Genomic DNA, 16,910 nt, shown 5'->3' with positions numbered 1-16,910 from the left:
TATGCTGATTAGTGTTGTCTTTGTTGGCCTTGACAGTCTTGCGTGATATGGTCACATACCAGTCTTTTTGCTTTAGCTTTTTTTTTGAATAAAAGATTTAAATGCATTTAGACAATACATATTGTAAGCTGTTTACATACACTAAGTTTAAGAGAGTCAATATTAGAGTTTCTTTGTTTTTTCAAACACTACAGAGTGCAAATCAGGTTCTTCACAATGGATTGAATATTAAGCAGATTTTCAAAGAATGAGGAGGGAGGGAAAGCCCACGTGAATACTATTCCCCGTTGAAAATGAATTCTAAAATGATGCGGTGAGTCAGTGTTCATAAACTGTAAAATAAAGCTGGTCAGCAACACAGGAAAGAATTAAGGCAATAAGAGGCATTACAGAGATCACCACAGTGCTCTTTGAGGCAATCCTGAAGTCTTCCAAGGAGGAAGAATGTCAATGGTTTGTGTTCTTAAGTTTGCTAGCTGTCAGATACTACTTCTTCCTCCTCCTCATGTGTCATCTTCCTCTTCCTTTCTGTCTAGTTCAGAGGTATCTAATGACTCATGAAGCAAGACATTCTCTCTGCTGCTGAATCCAAATTTAAGCACATCTTTTTCTTTCAGTTCATAGTACCTGTGGCTCAATGCGCTTGTTCAAGAAGGTTCCATTGCCTGAGCCAAGGTCAATGATGTAGGGCTTCACCCTTCAGACAATTGTGGGATCAGCATGGGTGTATTCCACAAGCTGATATTGTAAGACTGCATGCTGCTTTGAACAAGAGGGATGATCAATTGGAATGTCTGGAATGCTGCAGTGTTGACCCAAAAGGTAAGCCCTTAGTCCATGTACATGACTGGAAATACCCTCATCATTTTTAAGGATGTGGAGATGCCATTGTTGTTGTTTTTTTTGGGGGGGGGGAGGAATATGAGCTTCTGGGGACTTACTGTATTTAATGACTACACCCCTGAAGGTGTTGGTGTCCAAGAAGTGCACCAGAAAGTTCCAAGCTTGTTTTTTCCTTAGCAGGCACCTCTTTGTCTTTATTGCCACCAGGTGGAGGAATCACCTCCTGAGCCTCATTAGCACTGCCACTGACTTCATTCTTCCTATGCCTGGCTATATAAAACTTGGCTCTTCCTCAGCCTGCAGGTTTGGGCTGTCGGATCTAGCCTTCTCATCAGAACTTCTCCTGATGACCCCGGTGTCTGTCTCGGTCACCGTTCCCAGCTCTGCTGTGTTCCTGTTCTGATTGGTGCTGCCCATCCTGCCGCGCCTGCTTCACTTTGACTGTTGGGTGGTGAGGACTTCAGCTTCTCTTATTCCAAAGAGACTTGCTTCTTCTCCTTGAAGGCTTCTCTTTTGGGCAGGGAACCCGGATAACTCCTCTGGGCTCGGTTCCGCGGTGGCCAGGCTCCCTGGACAGCGGAGAAGGGCTGCTGCCAGAGAAGTCCAAACAGCTGAGGCGCTCCTGCTTCACCACCGCCATACCCGCCGGCTACCACGTCCCCATCCCGGTGCCTTCGCCGGCTTCCCCTCTCCCTCACTCTTCACCTCCTTCATTCTGCGAGTTTGGTTGACTAAAAGAAAAAAAAAAAAAAGAGGTCCATTGACGTCTTCTTCCTGAAGAGAAACGACGAATTTGGCCACCGAACTCCCGCTTCCAGGTGTGCACTTAAAGTCTTATGTTTTCAAAACAGATATACATGGGCTAAAGAGGCACGCAGAGGAAAACTTCTTTTTTAGGGGTTTGGAGTAAAAAAAAAAAAAAAAACAGTGAAGGAGGGACATATGTTTACTGACAGTACCATGAATAATCACAGAAATGGAATCTGGAGCTCGAACAAAGGTGATTCAATATGTTGTGTTTGGGTAAGTGCATGACACAAGTGCCCATGAAGACAAGGTTATAAGGTTCTGGAACAAAATTGATGTGCGTGTCAGATAATTGTTAAGCAGTATCTACAAAGTAAGTAAAGGTGTTTTGTCAGCTGTGTGGTCATAGCACCTACTGGTATCAATAATCTCCCTAAAGCCACTGAGTAATCTGAAAACTTAGAAATGAGAGAACACAGGATTCTAGGTAACAAAAAGCTTCTCCATGTCATGCAGAGAAATAAGAATGACCTATGGACATATCTGTACCAAATTGCTTCTTAGCTACCTGAAGTCCTGTCGGCTTCTAGTATAAGTGATGTCAATCAGGAGAAAATATTCTTCCACCACATTGTGAGGACAGTATTATGAAGACAAGATATCCAAGGTGAATTTTTTGACTTTAGAGGCACAAAAGTTTTCACTTTTTTCCCCCCTGTACGAGGGATTGAACTCAGGGGCCCTCAACCACTGAGCCACATCCCCAGCCCTACTATGCATCAGGGTCCCACTGACTTGCTTACTGCCTTGCTTTTACTGAGGTTGGTTTTGAACTTGCTATCCTCCTGTATCAGCCTCTGGAGGAGCAGGGATTGCAGGCATGCACCACAGTGGGTGCCCAGCTTTCACTTTTTTATGTTAAGGGAAATCTTCAGAAACAACTATGTCAACCCAGATTCATCATAGGGGCAAATGCTTGGAGGTTACAGGGTGAAAGAAAGCACACCACAGGACCCCAAATATGAGTATGACCCAGATGTAAAAAGTCTAAATAGCTGATAATCATTTGAAAGGTAACTCAAGCTTATCAGTTGGAAAATTGGAAATGAAAAGTGTAATTTTACTTGAAACATACCCAAGAGATTAGCCATTTTTTAAATGCCAACACCCAAGAAATGTTGGCTGCAAAAACCAACTACTGTCAAAGATCCTGGTGATAATATAACATGTGCCATTTTTATGTGATGAAATCTGGTTGTAGTTGTTAAAATCGTACATGTGAATATCCTTTCATTCTGTGTCCATTTTGCTGGAAGCCTTTCTTTAGAAGGTGACTAATTTATGCTACCAGTTGACTTGTGTTTCTTCACCATATTTTGATGTTCTAAATACTCAGATCCTTAGACTCTAGTTCTATTTGAATTCTTGGTTCCTAAAGAAATGATTAAGGTTGATGTAGTAAACTGGAATGAAGTCTAACCAATAACCTTTTTCTCCATATAAGAAGTGTTAATAAGGACGTACAGAAGTTGAAAAATGGCAATTATGCATGTATCAATCTCCCTAGGTCACAAAGTGGTTTCACATTGGTGTGCAAGCAATTCAATGGGATACAATTCCCATCAGAAGGTAAGATTATGGGTTATAAAGTGCAGATCCCTGTTCATTCCCTGTTTATTTCTAAAACAGTTTAGAAAACCTTCTTCTAGTGACTACTTGGCAGCCCTGAATTCTAAAAAAATTGCATCAGAAATTTATGGCCACAATCAAATATAAGACTGGCAGCCTAAGCACAGCTTTTAGAATGTTTACTATCAAAAAGTGAAGAATAACTAGCACTCCAATTATATAGGTTTGGGAGAAAGAAGCACTTTCACACTATGCTAGAATATAACTTTAGTACACCTATTCTTTGAAATAGCATGAAAGCTCTTTAAAAGCTAATTGTAAAACTACCATATGACAAAGTAATAATAATGCTGAGTAAATGTTCAAATAAATTGGAGTCAGTTTATTACCTAAATTGTGCATCATCATCTTCACTGTAGCAGTATTCACAGTAGGCAAGATAAATAATTGAAGTGCCTTTTGGAAGAAGCCTACACCAGGAGATTCGACCCAGCTACAGGACACTAATCCATTTCCCTAAATTTAAACTGCTGTCTAACAGGATAAGACCCAGGTACTAATATCCACTAGACACTCCAAGAGACCTTAAATATGCCATCTGTGGGATCCCAATGTCAGATAGTTCTAAAACACAGGACCAGGAAAATATCAGAGTAAGGAATGAAAACACAACATACACTCTACAGGGGGTAATTCTCAGTCCAAAGACAGTCCCACAAAGTGTCTGGCCTCAGAAAGACAAAGGGAGGATAAAAGCACTAATAATTCTTTAAAGTCAAGTGATTTTTCTCTTATGAGAATGGCTAATAAGTAGAAAACAAAGCTTCTATTTTAATTATTTCCTGTGGTGGTGGAGAATTTACACAGAAGAATGTTAAGCCAGAGTTACATATGCAGTGATCCTTTATTTATTTATTTTTTATTTCAGACAGTTGCTAAATTGCTGAACGTGTACATAAATAAGTACTTTGGGTTGACCATGAAATTACAATTTTCCTGCCTTAGCCTCCTGAGTCTCTGGGATTGCAGGCATGTGCCATTATTGCACCTAGATAAAAAATAAACTATTTAAAATTTCTATCCAGTTTTTGGTGAAAGTACTGTTCCCATTTGAAATGTAACATGAGGAACAACTAACTGATAATATTATGGAGAGAGGAGGTTCTCATTGGCATTATGGAAAAAGAACCTGGAATTTAAAAAATTAGGTGACAAATATATAAAGACTTAGTCTGGAAGAGAGTGTTCTGGATTTGATGTTTTGCATCCCTTACATTTAGAAACTTCAGGATTATTCAGGGAAGGTGGCAACTCAGGAGAGTGAGGTACAAGTTCAAGGACTGCCTTACCAAATTAATGAGACACTTTCTAAAAATACAAAACTTTAAAAAACTGAGAATGTAGTTCAATGGTAAAGTACCTCTTAGTTCAATCCCCAGTAACCACCTCCCCACTGCTGAATAATAAAGGGAAAAAAGAATGAAGAAAAACAACCTCAGGTGAAAGGAGGAACTGAGGCCCCAGCAGAAAACGGCTCCCCTCATTCAGAAAAACAATACATAAAATTGTGATTCTGATTCACCCTAGACATAAATAACCACAATCGGAGAAGATTCTGGGTTGCTGGCACATAAGTGCTCAGATATTACTTCAGATAAACTGATAAACTGCACGGATAGGACAGGATCCCTAAGCTTTCCACTGCTGACATACGCTCCATTTGGCCAGTAGAGGGACTTAGGGCTGACCTGCTCCAGAAGAGAATTCGGTCCTGCAGTCTCCAGAGACCACCTTGGTCTGCCAGGTGGGTGCAGCTAGTTTCAAAGAGACTTGCTTCCTAATCTCCAGATGTCACAGTGCTCTCACAATTTGCTCTCTTTTGATGTGCCAAGTGCATTCCCTACAGGTCTTTCAGCACCTGGAAAACAGAGCAAACTAAGCCTCCTGACCATAGGAGGGGGAATCTAGAGATGGATACTAAGAGTGGGAGGCTCCAGAGACAAGAGCTTCGTGGGACTGTGAAAGCCTGCCCCTCTTTACTAGCTGTGTGTAGGATTGACAATACTTACCTAAGTGCTTCTGAGAGGAGTTAAGTCTTCACCCCCTCAGACTGAGCCTGGTGAGTTTTCTGAGTGACAGATAATATGAAAGGCAGGAAAGAATGAAATGAAAGAATGAAATCAGAAAAACAAGTATTTGCTGGTGATGGGAGTTTTTTGTATTTGTGGTGATGGGAGTTAAAATGCAGATTCTCAGGCTGCAGCTAATTTAAGACAGGTTTTTCTTGTAATATTGGGATCCAGCCCATGCAGGAGGTCATTTGCATTTACCATTGCATATGCAAGTTTCTCATTTATCATTTACCATTGCAATTGCAAGTTTATTGCAATTTATGGAATATATATGTCTGTATATTATCCATGAATGGTAATAATATAATGACAATTACTGTAAAATTGCATTTAACTTTTGTGCCCTATGGTCTTCTAAGGAAACAGATTGTGCTTTGAACTGTAAAGGGAAAACCTAAGGCAGCAATCACCATTGAAAATACAACTTGAAGCATGAGAATAATTTAAAATATTCTAGAATTTAGATTCAAAAGTAAAAAACATAGTTGAAAGAGATTATAATGACAAAGCACAGTATATCCAAAATATTATCATTAATTGGCCAATAGTATAACTAATGAGGTATAGATATTTTTGGACCAACAGAAAAACTGACTCTCTATGTCAATTTTCCAGCATATCTCAATTCACAGCACCCACATTCCAAATTTGAGCTTTAATTCTACTAACCTCAGGAAGATGAAGCTTTCAAACCCTAATTTTTATGCTCAAGATCAATGATAGAGTATCTTACCAATATTTCCCCTCAGGTCCAACAAACACTAACGATACTGCCTTTTGTAAGAGTAGGAAGCTCCAACCAGAAAGTATCCAGAAGTAGACCAGTCTTTTCCACCTAATGTTGGCCACAGGTCCATTTCCATTCCAGGCTTCAGACAAGAAGCAAAAGAAGATTAATCCAAGGATATAGGGTCCCATGTTTTCAGATCTATCCACAGATTTGATTCTATTGTTTAAATTCATTAAAGGCAAATTTCTTAATTTATAATTTGACTTTAGACCTAATGACAAGGCCATTGATATTTTCCTCATATGACCAAAGTTCCATGATTAATAAGGAGATGAGCTGGGAATTGTGTTTAATTGGAAAGACTAACAACTTTACTAGACCACATGACTCATGCAGCTTTTCTTATTATTTTAAGACTTGGTTAGTGACACTTATTCAAAATAGTATAGTTTGTGTGTGTGTGTATGTGTGTGTGTGTGTGTGTGTGTGTGTGTGTATATATATATATATATATATATATATATATATATATTAACAAAAAGAAAACTTTCTTTTGTATCTCAGTGGTAGTGGGGATCCCACTTCATGACCCAGGGAAATCTTAATTCAGTTTGTAATGAGAACGAAAATATCAGTCAGAAGTAAATTTAAGGGCTGGGGTTGTGGCTCAGAGGAAGAGCACTTGCCTTGTATGGGTGAGGCACTGGGTTCAATCCTTTGGATGATATAAAAATAAAATAAATATATTGTGTCCACCTATAACTAAAAATAAATATTAATTTTTTAAAATGAAGTAAATTTAAGCCTTTATTACAAATCATAATGATAGTTTGAGAACATCAGGTTTCTACATAGTTTTTTAAAAGCAGGTGAACATGGTTATAAAGGCATGTAACAGAAAATTTCTTTATTGGAGACATAGAGTAAGCAGAAAAAAATGAGAAGCATATAACTAGTTGCATCACCTTAAATTACCAGAGAATTGGAATCTGGAATTCCATGTCGATGACATGTGTGACTATGGTGAAAATGTTATTACAAGCTTTGTAAATAAAATTAATGTGAAAGGCAGATAATGGTTAAACAATCAATAGCTATACTCTGTCTTCCAGGTGTTTTATCAGCTATAGAGCCACGCACATAACTTCTATTAATAGTCACCATGAAAAATATTATCTAGCTTTGTCCTCTAAAATTATCCCCTTTGTAGAGATGAGAAAACATAGGTTTCTGGATGTCAAATGGTAACTCAGCATCATACTGAGAACTAATGAAAAACAGAATTATATAAACTTTTTTTCTATACTCCTGAAGTTAAATTTGTTCCTGATAGGTGATGTAAGTCTGAGATATTATTTTCAACCATTATGAAGAAAGTGCCTAGAGAAGACATCCCAGGAAGACCCTGTGATTTAAGTAATACAAATGTTTTTCCATCCTTTATGTTAAAGGAAGCACTCTACAACAGCAATGTCAACCCAGATTCCTCAGAGGGGTAAATGCTTAGAGACTATAGGACATTAAAAGCACATTGCAGGACCCAGAATCTGAGTATGACTTAGGGAAGACAAAAATCTAAATGGCTAAAAACAAAAATTGTTGTAGCTGTTTTAGAAAACAAGTGCCATTATGTTGTTATCGCCACAATCTATTCCTCAGTGAAGTAAAATTCCATCACAGATAAAATTAAATTGTATTAATGAATGGATAACATTATACTCTAAAAGGATTTTAGATTGCTACTCCTCTTACAGAACAACAAAAAAGCAAATCAGCTGGGTGTGTTGAGCTTCATGCTATTTGCTATAATGTTTCAGTGTTTACCAAAAAAATGGGCAATGCTCTATGGGCCAATCTCATGCTGAGGCAGGAAGGCAATTGCAATTTGAACTGTGAAAAGTGTCAATGAATGGACTTGCAATATGAAAATTTCTATGGGAAATTGAGGGATATTTTAATGCTCATTAGAACTCTTTTCAAGGATCATAAGGTGACTGAAATCAATAATCAAATATCCCTATGTATTTGCTTAAGAGTCCATCTGTTTCTACGAATGAGTGAATGTGGGCATAGTGCAGGAATGCAGCAGTGGAAAGAATCTAGAGAAATTCCTCTTGTAAGCTGTTGATGGTTGCACAAAACTGCAATCCCAATGCCTCAGGATCGTCGGTCAGTAGAATCACATGTTTGAGGCCAACACCAGCAATTTAGAAAGACCCTCAGCAAAATTTGTGAGTCACTGTCTCAAAATCAATTTTTACAAAAGAAATAAAGGGACTTGAGATACAACCAACTGATTTTGAAAACAGTTAGTCACTATAAGAGAGTGTCCATAAGATTATCAGAAGGTATCTCAGCAGAACTTTGCAGAGAGGAAGGCGATGAGATAATATGTTCAGAAATCAACCATGAATACATTAAGAGTGCCTGGTAAACAACATTACTTTGAAGGCATGTTTTTTCAAAGTAACTTGGAGAAAAAAAGGAAGCTAAAGTAAGAAGGGCATTTCCCAGAGAGTGTTTGGAGTTAGCTTTGGTCAAATGACTAATCGGTACACAGAAAAGCATACACTTTTGAAAGAAATAAAGAACAGTAAACAAAATCCCTTCTATCTAAAAGCCAAAGTAGGACAGGTGCTGTAGATTTCTGCTAGAGTACTTACTTAGAATAGGAAGGCTGGGTTAAACCCCAGTACCACATACACAAAAATAAAAGTTACAGAACAATTGAAAGGAGGCTAATGGATACCTTAGTTGGTATAAGCAAGAAATAGGTGGAGAACATTGATGAACTTTAAAAGAAAGGAACTTAGAAAATAATTGAATGGATTAAAGTGCAAATAAGCAGTAGAAAACATTACTTTGAATGGTAATTTTGTTTTGTAGCAGTGATTGGACCCAGGGGCTTCCTAATGAACTACATCCCCACCCCACCTTTTTAATTTTATTTCAAAATTTAATCTCCTTCCTTCCTTCCTTCCTTCCTCCCTCCCTCCCTCCCTCCCTTCCTTCCTTCCTTCCTTTTCTTTTCTTTTCTTTATTTTTTATATACACAACAATAGTGGAATGTATTACATTCATTATTACCCATTTACAGCACAAGTTTTCTTAACTCTGTGTATAAAGTATGTTCACGCCAAATTATGCCATTATACATGTACTCCTTTTTTTGCATTACAATTCTTAATACACATATATACCACAATTTTTCATATCTCTGTTGTATGTAAGGTGTTTTGACACCAACTTCAAATCTTCTTAAATTTTGTAATAATTTTGTATAATGATGACCATCACATTCCCCCATCCTTACTATTCCTCTTCCCCGTCCCTTTCCCTCCTACCCCTCTTCCCTATCTAGAATTTATCTTCCTCCTGTGCTCTCCCTCCCTACCCCACTTTGAGTCATCCCTGCTTATATCAGAGAAAACATTTGGCATTTGTTTTTTTGGGGATTGACTAAGTTTCACTTAGTATAATCTTCTCTAACGCCATCCATTTGCCAGCAATTGCCATGATTTTGTTCTTTTTTAGTGCTGAGTAATATTCCATTGTGTATAAATGCCACATTTTTTTATCCATTCATCCACTGAAGGACATCTAGTTTGGCTCCACAGTTTTGCTATTGTGAATTGTGCTGCTATAAACACTGATGTGGCTGTGTCCCTGTAGTATGCTGTTTTTAGGTCCTTTGGTTATAGTCCGAGGAATAGCTGGGTCAAATGGTGGTTCCATTCCCAGATTTCCAAGAATCTCCATACTGCTTTCCAAATTGGCTGTACCAATTTGCAGTCCCACCAGCAATGTATGAATGTACCTTTTTCCCCACATCCTCGCCAACACTTGTTGTTGTTTGTTTTCATAATAGCTGACATTCTTACTGGAGTGAGATGGTATCTTAGAGTAGTTTTGATTTACATGTATCTGATTGCTAGAGATGATGAGCATTTTTTTAATATATTTTTGATTGACTGTATATCTTCTTCTGAGAAGTGGCTGTTCAGGTCCTTGGCCCATGTATTGACTGGATTATTTGGGTGTTTTTTTTTTTTTTCTTTCTTTTTCTTTTCTTTTTTTTTTTTTGTTGCTTAGCTTGTTGAGTTCTTTATATACCCTAGAGATTAGTGTTTTTATCTGATGTGTGAGGGGTAAAAATTTTCTCCTAGGATGTAGGCTCCCTGTTCACCTCACAGATTATTTCTTTTGCTGAGAAAAAAACTTTTTAGTTTTAATCCATCCCATTTGTTGATTCTTGGTTTTAATTCTTGTGCTATAGGCATCTTATTAAGGAAGTTGGGGCCTAGTCACAAATATTAGGGCCTACTTTCCCACCCCTTTTGTATATTTTATTTTGAGAAAGGGTTTCACTATGTTACTTAGAACCTCACTAAGTTGCAGAGGCAGGCTTCAAACATTTGATCCTCCTTCGACAGTCACCCAAGTTACTGGGATCATAGGTATAAACATGCTTGCTCATCTAGATATTCTGAGTTTTATCCAAGAACAAAGAATAACTTTAAAAATCCTCTCTTCATCACACTATTTTAGCAATTTCAAAAGAAATCTTAAGTGAGCTGTGCTTTTGCACTAAGTAGCTATTTCTACAACACCACATTAAAAGTGTTTACTTCTAGTTTGGTAATAAAAGAACTTTCATTATTTAATATGTACCATGAAAATGAGATTTCAGATATTAGAGCCAGAATGTCTTTATGCCCTTCTGGGAACTCTGTTCTTAGGGTCAAGCAACAATTATATCTGGGTGGCCCATCAAACTTAAACATATAAACCTCAATGTTAAAAAAAAAAGTTACTAAATATCTGTGGAGACATGCTTGTAATTTCAGTGTCATGGAATGCTAAGAGAAGAGGATTTAAAGTTTGAGGCCAGCCTTAGCAACTGAGGTAAACCTTGTCTCAAAATAAAAATATAAAGATGGCTAAGGATGTGGCTCAGAGGATAAGTGCCCCTGGGTTCAACCCCTCATACAAAATATTATATATATATATATATATATATATATATATATATATATATATATATATATATATTTCCACACACATACTGGGGATGTAGCTTAGTGATAGGAAGTGTTTGTGTTCAAATGCCAGTGTTAAAAAAATTAAGCCTTACTAAATATAAACCAGAAAAAAATACTAACATTTCATTTATTATATAGACTTTCATTCAGCTATAATCTCATCTTAATTTTACATAAATATTATACCCATCATTCTGAAAGAGGGATAGGAGGCACTGATGCTCTCTAACATTATGAATATTAATTAAATCAAGTTTTGGCATTTATAAATTGGGTAGATATAACAGAAATCCACAGTCGAAATCCCTAGACACTCAGCTAAAATAAATAATAGGGCTTTTAATATAAATCAAAATCATACCTTCAAGGACCAAATCTTAGTGTAAAGGACTCAATTTTTAAAAATGTCATTCCTTGAAATCCTAATGTTTGCTGTTTCCAATTCTGTGAATAAAAATGGCACATCATGGCAGATTATGACCATTGTAATACTGTTTCTCATTTTTACATCCCCTCATACACAATATAAACACTGGTGATCCTTTTGATATCTTTGTCATAGATATTCTGTTTTTTTTTTTTTTTAGTTGTGTTGGACCTTTATTTATTTATTAATTTATATGTGGTTTTGAGAATCGAACATAGTGCCTCACATATGCTAGGCAAGCACTCTACCACGGATGATCTCTTCAATTTCTTTTCAAAACCTCAGCCCTGTCATAGATATTCTTAAAGTGCTTTGTTCACTGTCTATTTCAACAACCACATCTCAGTTTGCCTTTACTTCAAAATGATATAATATAACTCTTGGAGGATACATATGAGGTAGTCTAAATTGCTTTGCCATCACACATGATCTTTGCATCTATATTTTATCAGAAGTACAAATATTACATTAAACTGATGACATCTTCCTCTAAGCAAATAATTTTGTAACATTCATCAAGAACATGCTAGTCTAAAATTTTGCTGTGCATGGTAGCACATGCTTGTTATCCCAGAAACTCAGGAAACTGACACAGGTTGATTTTAATTTTAGGCCTTACTGTGAAGTTTAGTGGCATTCTGTGAAAGAAAGAGAGAGAGAGAGAGAGAGAGAGAGAGAGAGAGAGAGAGAGAGAGAAAGAAGAAAGAAAGAAAGAAAGAAAGAAAGATTAAAGCACCTAAGAGTGTGGCTTAGTGGTAGAATGGTCGTGAGTTCAATCCTCTGTACTTGAAGAAAGAAAAAGATTAAAGGAAAAGAAAGTTAAATAAAATGAGTGATATTAACTAAAACACCTTTCACATCTTATCATACATAATTTGACTATTAAAAATTATTCAACAAATTATTCAGCCTCCTTATAGATCTAATATATCAGGTTTAACTGAAAAATATGATGATCTCCTCAATTTCTTTTCAAATACCACTCCAAAGGACACAAACACTTGAATGCATCTCTGTCTTCTCTCAGAACTTGTCTCTACATTTAAGATGACCTTGCACTATCATACTTCACATAAAAATAGAAAAATGTCATTATTCCTTCTTTTATTTAAAACTGTGGTATTTATGAAATTCTTTATCAACACCCCAACCACTTTCATTATTTTTTTTTTTATTTTGCCCCAACCCAAAAGACATAGAGCCCAGGTGCAGTTCACATACTCTTCCCTTTTCATTAACTATAGGTTTTTCTGTAGTCCAGGCATCTGTATATCTAAGGCCTCCTGGAGCCCAAATTTCACAATCCAAAATTTATTCTAGATATTCAAGTTAACAGAGATGAATAGTCATTCTGGAATATTTCTATATATGTATGTATTATCTATCTATCTATCTATCTATCTATCTATCTATCTATCTATCTCTGTCTCTCTCTCTCTCTCATCCCCTATAGAAAAATTAAATTAATGGTGTGTGCAGTAGCATACTCCTGAAATCCACGTGGCTCAAGAGGCTGAAACAGGAGAACTACAAGTTCAAAGCCACCCTCAGCAACTTTGAAAGGCTGTAAGCAAATTAGGGAGACCCTGTCTCTAAATAAAATATTAAAAAGATCTGTGGCCATGGCTCAGTGATTAACCATCCCTGGTTAATCCCTAGTACCAAAAACAAAGGTAAAAATAAAATAGTACTATAGAGCCATTTCCACCAGCAGCATATAGTACCAAACAGGAAGATAGTAAACCTGACTTTGAGAATTACTATTGGAGAAAATAAAATCACCATCATAGCCTGATATGGCAAAATCAATCTCTCCTTGGTGAAAAAAAAATATGGTACAATAATATCAAAATTAAACAAATAAGCCATTAACTGGAGTTAAATCACATTATCTTGCTTTTTTAACTATCATATTTTGCAAGTCATTGTTTTAATCTATATGCTACTGGTTGCACTGGGTAAGTATAATTTTCACATTGAGTATCAATTTTAGGTGTGATTGTATTCCACGGAGCAGCATAGTGAGAAAATAAAAGATGAGGGCCAAGTAAGGCTTGTGTGAAAGCCCAAGGTGTGAGTGGTTCTCCCTGCTTGAGATTAGAGTGCATGAGTTGTTACCCACAGACGCTTATGCATGGGTGAATGCTCAGGCGCCAGGATATCAACTGCTGGGCAGGCATTAGTCAAGACACCTGAGATGTGGTTCTAGGAAGACTCATAGCTGCCTCACTGTCTTTCAGTTACAACCTGTCCTGCCTATTGGATCCCCGATTCCAGCAGACCAGCAAACACTCAGGCCTACAAATAATAGACCATTAAATCTCAGAGACAATTAATTTCCAGAGCCAGCAGGGGCACAGGATCTCCCAAATCAGAGAGATTTAGGATAATTATGTTTTCTTATAATCCCTTTCTATGCTTTTTTAAATCATTTTATCCATCATTTCTACATAATATAATCCCAGTTAGTGTTCATTTTTGTTCAAATAATCACAGGTGTGTCTTACATACATGGTTTTTCATTCTTTGTAATTTTTCCACTATAACTCATAAATGGAGATAATTATTAACAAACTTGTATCAATTTTGAGAATGTATTCTATCAGTGAATATATCCTGCACTCATAAAATCCCTTTATAGTTTAAGGTGTTATGAATACTTCTGTATTAAATAAAGTAGCATGGATCTTCATTTTCTTTTGAGAGATATTCTCTGATGATATCATGCAAAGGAGAGTTAGTAGATCATTTTAAATTTGTTTAAAATTTTTTACTTACTCTCTGCTCTCCTGTGCTTTCTTTTGGGCACAGTGCAGGCTTCTTTTTACTGTACTTTCCATAAGCACAATGTTTATTACCATGCCCGTGGGTGCATTGTGCATATTTTCAAATTTCTCCTGTGAAGAGAAATTAGAAATACATTGTTGGTACATTAATTCCTCAAATCATTCCTCAGACATTTCTCAAAATTATTCCAAGTCCTTCCTAGAGGCTTCAAAAACATTATTTCGAGAATATAACACCCATTGGAGATGATCATTAAATGGACAGAAATCCTATTTTTTAAACCTAAAGGAATAAAAACTTTTCAAGGAGCCATGTGGTCTAATGGAAGTGTCAGACTGAGTTGATCCTGAAACCCAGACAAGTGGCTTAGTAGTTATGAGGCTTTGAACATTTATTTTTTTTAAACACTGCACAGATTTGTATAAAACTCATCAATAAAAAAAGGCCAAGTAATAATGAATGCCAAAATATCAAGAATGCCAAATGTGTTTACCAGTCCTTGGATTTGGAGTCTCCTTATTATGGCTCCTATACAACTGTGACTAAGGCCAGGCACTGTTGTGCACACCTCTAATGCCAGTGGCTGGAGAGACTGAGGCAGGAGGACTCCAAGTTAAAAGCCAATCTTGAAATGTAATGAGGCCTTTAGCAACTTGTTGAGACACTCTCTCAAAATTAAAAAAAAAAAAAGTGTCTGCTGATGTAGCTCAATGGTAAAGTGCCTCTGGGTTCTTCAATAACTAGTACTGCAAAAAAAAAAAAAAAAAAAAAAAAAAAACCTTTAACTGGACTAAGTGCAAAAGTGCATGTCTGCAGTCCCATTGGTTCTGAAAACTAAGGCTGGAAGACAGGAAGCTTGAGGCCAAACTCATCAGCTTATGGAGATTCTGTCTCAAAATAATAAGAATAATAATAATAAATTCTGGGATATAGATCACTGGTAAAACATCACTGAGTTCAATCCCTAGAAACACACACACATAAGCTCTTCAATGCTTTTGCTTTGCTTTCAGAACCTTACTATTACCATGAAAACAAACCCATATTAGACTACTGGAGGGTGACATATTCTGTGTAGAATAAAGGTACCCCAGTTAAGAGCTCATCCTCTGAAGCACAGCAACCACATCAATCATCAGCTAACTACATGCAGCGGGAGCACCCGAGCTGAGCCAGCCTAAACTAATAACCACTCAATAATGAGCAAATAAGCTTTAGAGTGGCTTATTACCCCATGATAGTTAACTAATATACCCTTCATAAAAGCAGGATTCCAGGATTCAATCCCAAGTTATTTAGAATTATCAAAAGAAGAGCAGATACTCTACAGGTGCTGATTTTCTCTTCTAATTTCAATGGAAGATTTGATCTCTTAGATGGCACTGAAATATAGAAATGCATGTAGACATCTATGCATATGATTGGTGCTAATCCTGATAATACTCCATACATCAGGAGAAAATAGACATCACAACCTGACCCTTGGGCCCAAGGCCAAACTAAAAAATAAGAAGTTTGCCTTGAATCTATTTAAACTCTTAAGATATAGACTTTTGACAGATCTGAAGTCAGGGAGCCTCTATCTCCTGGGACTCTATATTTCTTCATTTGCTGCCTGACATCTGGAATTGCAATGGATCTGTTTCCAGCATCCATGCAAAAAGAGTGGTTTATTTTTTGAGATGTCCTGGTTGAAAGTTCCTTCTCTTTGTTCCTGAGGAGATATATTAATTTAAAGTAAATTTGCTCACCTCTAGCATAAAAACAAGGGTGCCAGAACTTTCACCTCCATACAGTCAAGGAAGGCAGAGCTCTGAAATTTTGAATGTGGCTGCTGTGAACACAGATGCGCTGGAATCTTAAATCGAGAGTGCAGTTATATATGTATATATTTCATTAGTAATTTTATATCTGTCACACAATGATAATATTTTGGATACATTTGTTATTAATTTTACTTTTATTCTTTAATTTTAATCTGATTATTAGAAAATTTAAATTTATCCCTGTGCCTCACAATTTGTATGTATTGGACTTTGCTGTCTTTGGAAATTGTTTCCCAGTTCAAACCTTAAGATGCATTCTCATAAGGTCTGACGGTAGAAAAGTTAGATAAAATTTCAAATTAAATTTTAGAAATTTTATCTAACTTATGAGAATTCATGAAATTCTCTTCATGAATAATGTAAACACATGTATAATTCGTAAATTGATGTGACCATGTATGCAAAATCCAATTCAAGTGTTCTCCTCGCTGTGTTAGATCCCAGTATTGCAAGGGAACCCAGCCTTAAAACAGCTTTAACTTAAGTTCCCAGCAACCCAAAGGAAAAATATGTTGCAGTCATCAACCTGTCATTGACCTCATTCATTTCTGGGTTGAATTCCTTTTTACTGTCACTCACCTGCAGGCTCCCTAGGTTCAGATTCAGGGGTCAGAGTCTGAAGCAGGATCCAATCAGGAGCGCCTGGGTGAGAACTGTCCAATGACGACACTGTTATTGAAGAGGGGGCGGGCTTCCGTTTTTGGAATCCACCATCTTGGGATTCGCCGGGAGACTCGCTTTCCTGTT

At 36.8% G+C, this 16,910-nt stretch overlaps 1 pseudogene; it reads right to left on the bottom strand.

The window, feature by feature from the left end:
- Positions 1 to 472: 472 nt before the first annotated feature.
- On the bottom strand, positions 473 to 1,557 carry LOC114081224 (smad nuclear-interacting protein 1 pseudogene; annotated as a pseudogene).
- Positions 1,558 to 16,910: the final 15,353 nt, after the last annotated feature.

Source organism: Marmota flaviventris, chromosome 19 (assembly GCF_047511675.1).
Source record: "Marmota flaviventris isolate mMarFla1 chromosome 19, mMarFla1.hap1, whole genome shotgun sequence".
In the NCBI taxonomy this organism is placed as follows: Eukaryota; Metazoa; Chordata; class Mammalia; order Rodentia; family Sciuridae; genus Marmota; species Marmota flaviventris.
This window is presented reverse-complemented; position numbering and strand designations above follow the sequence as displayed.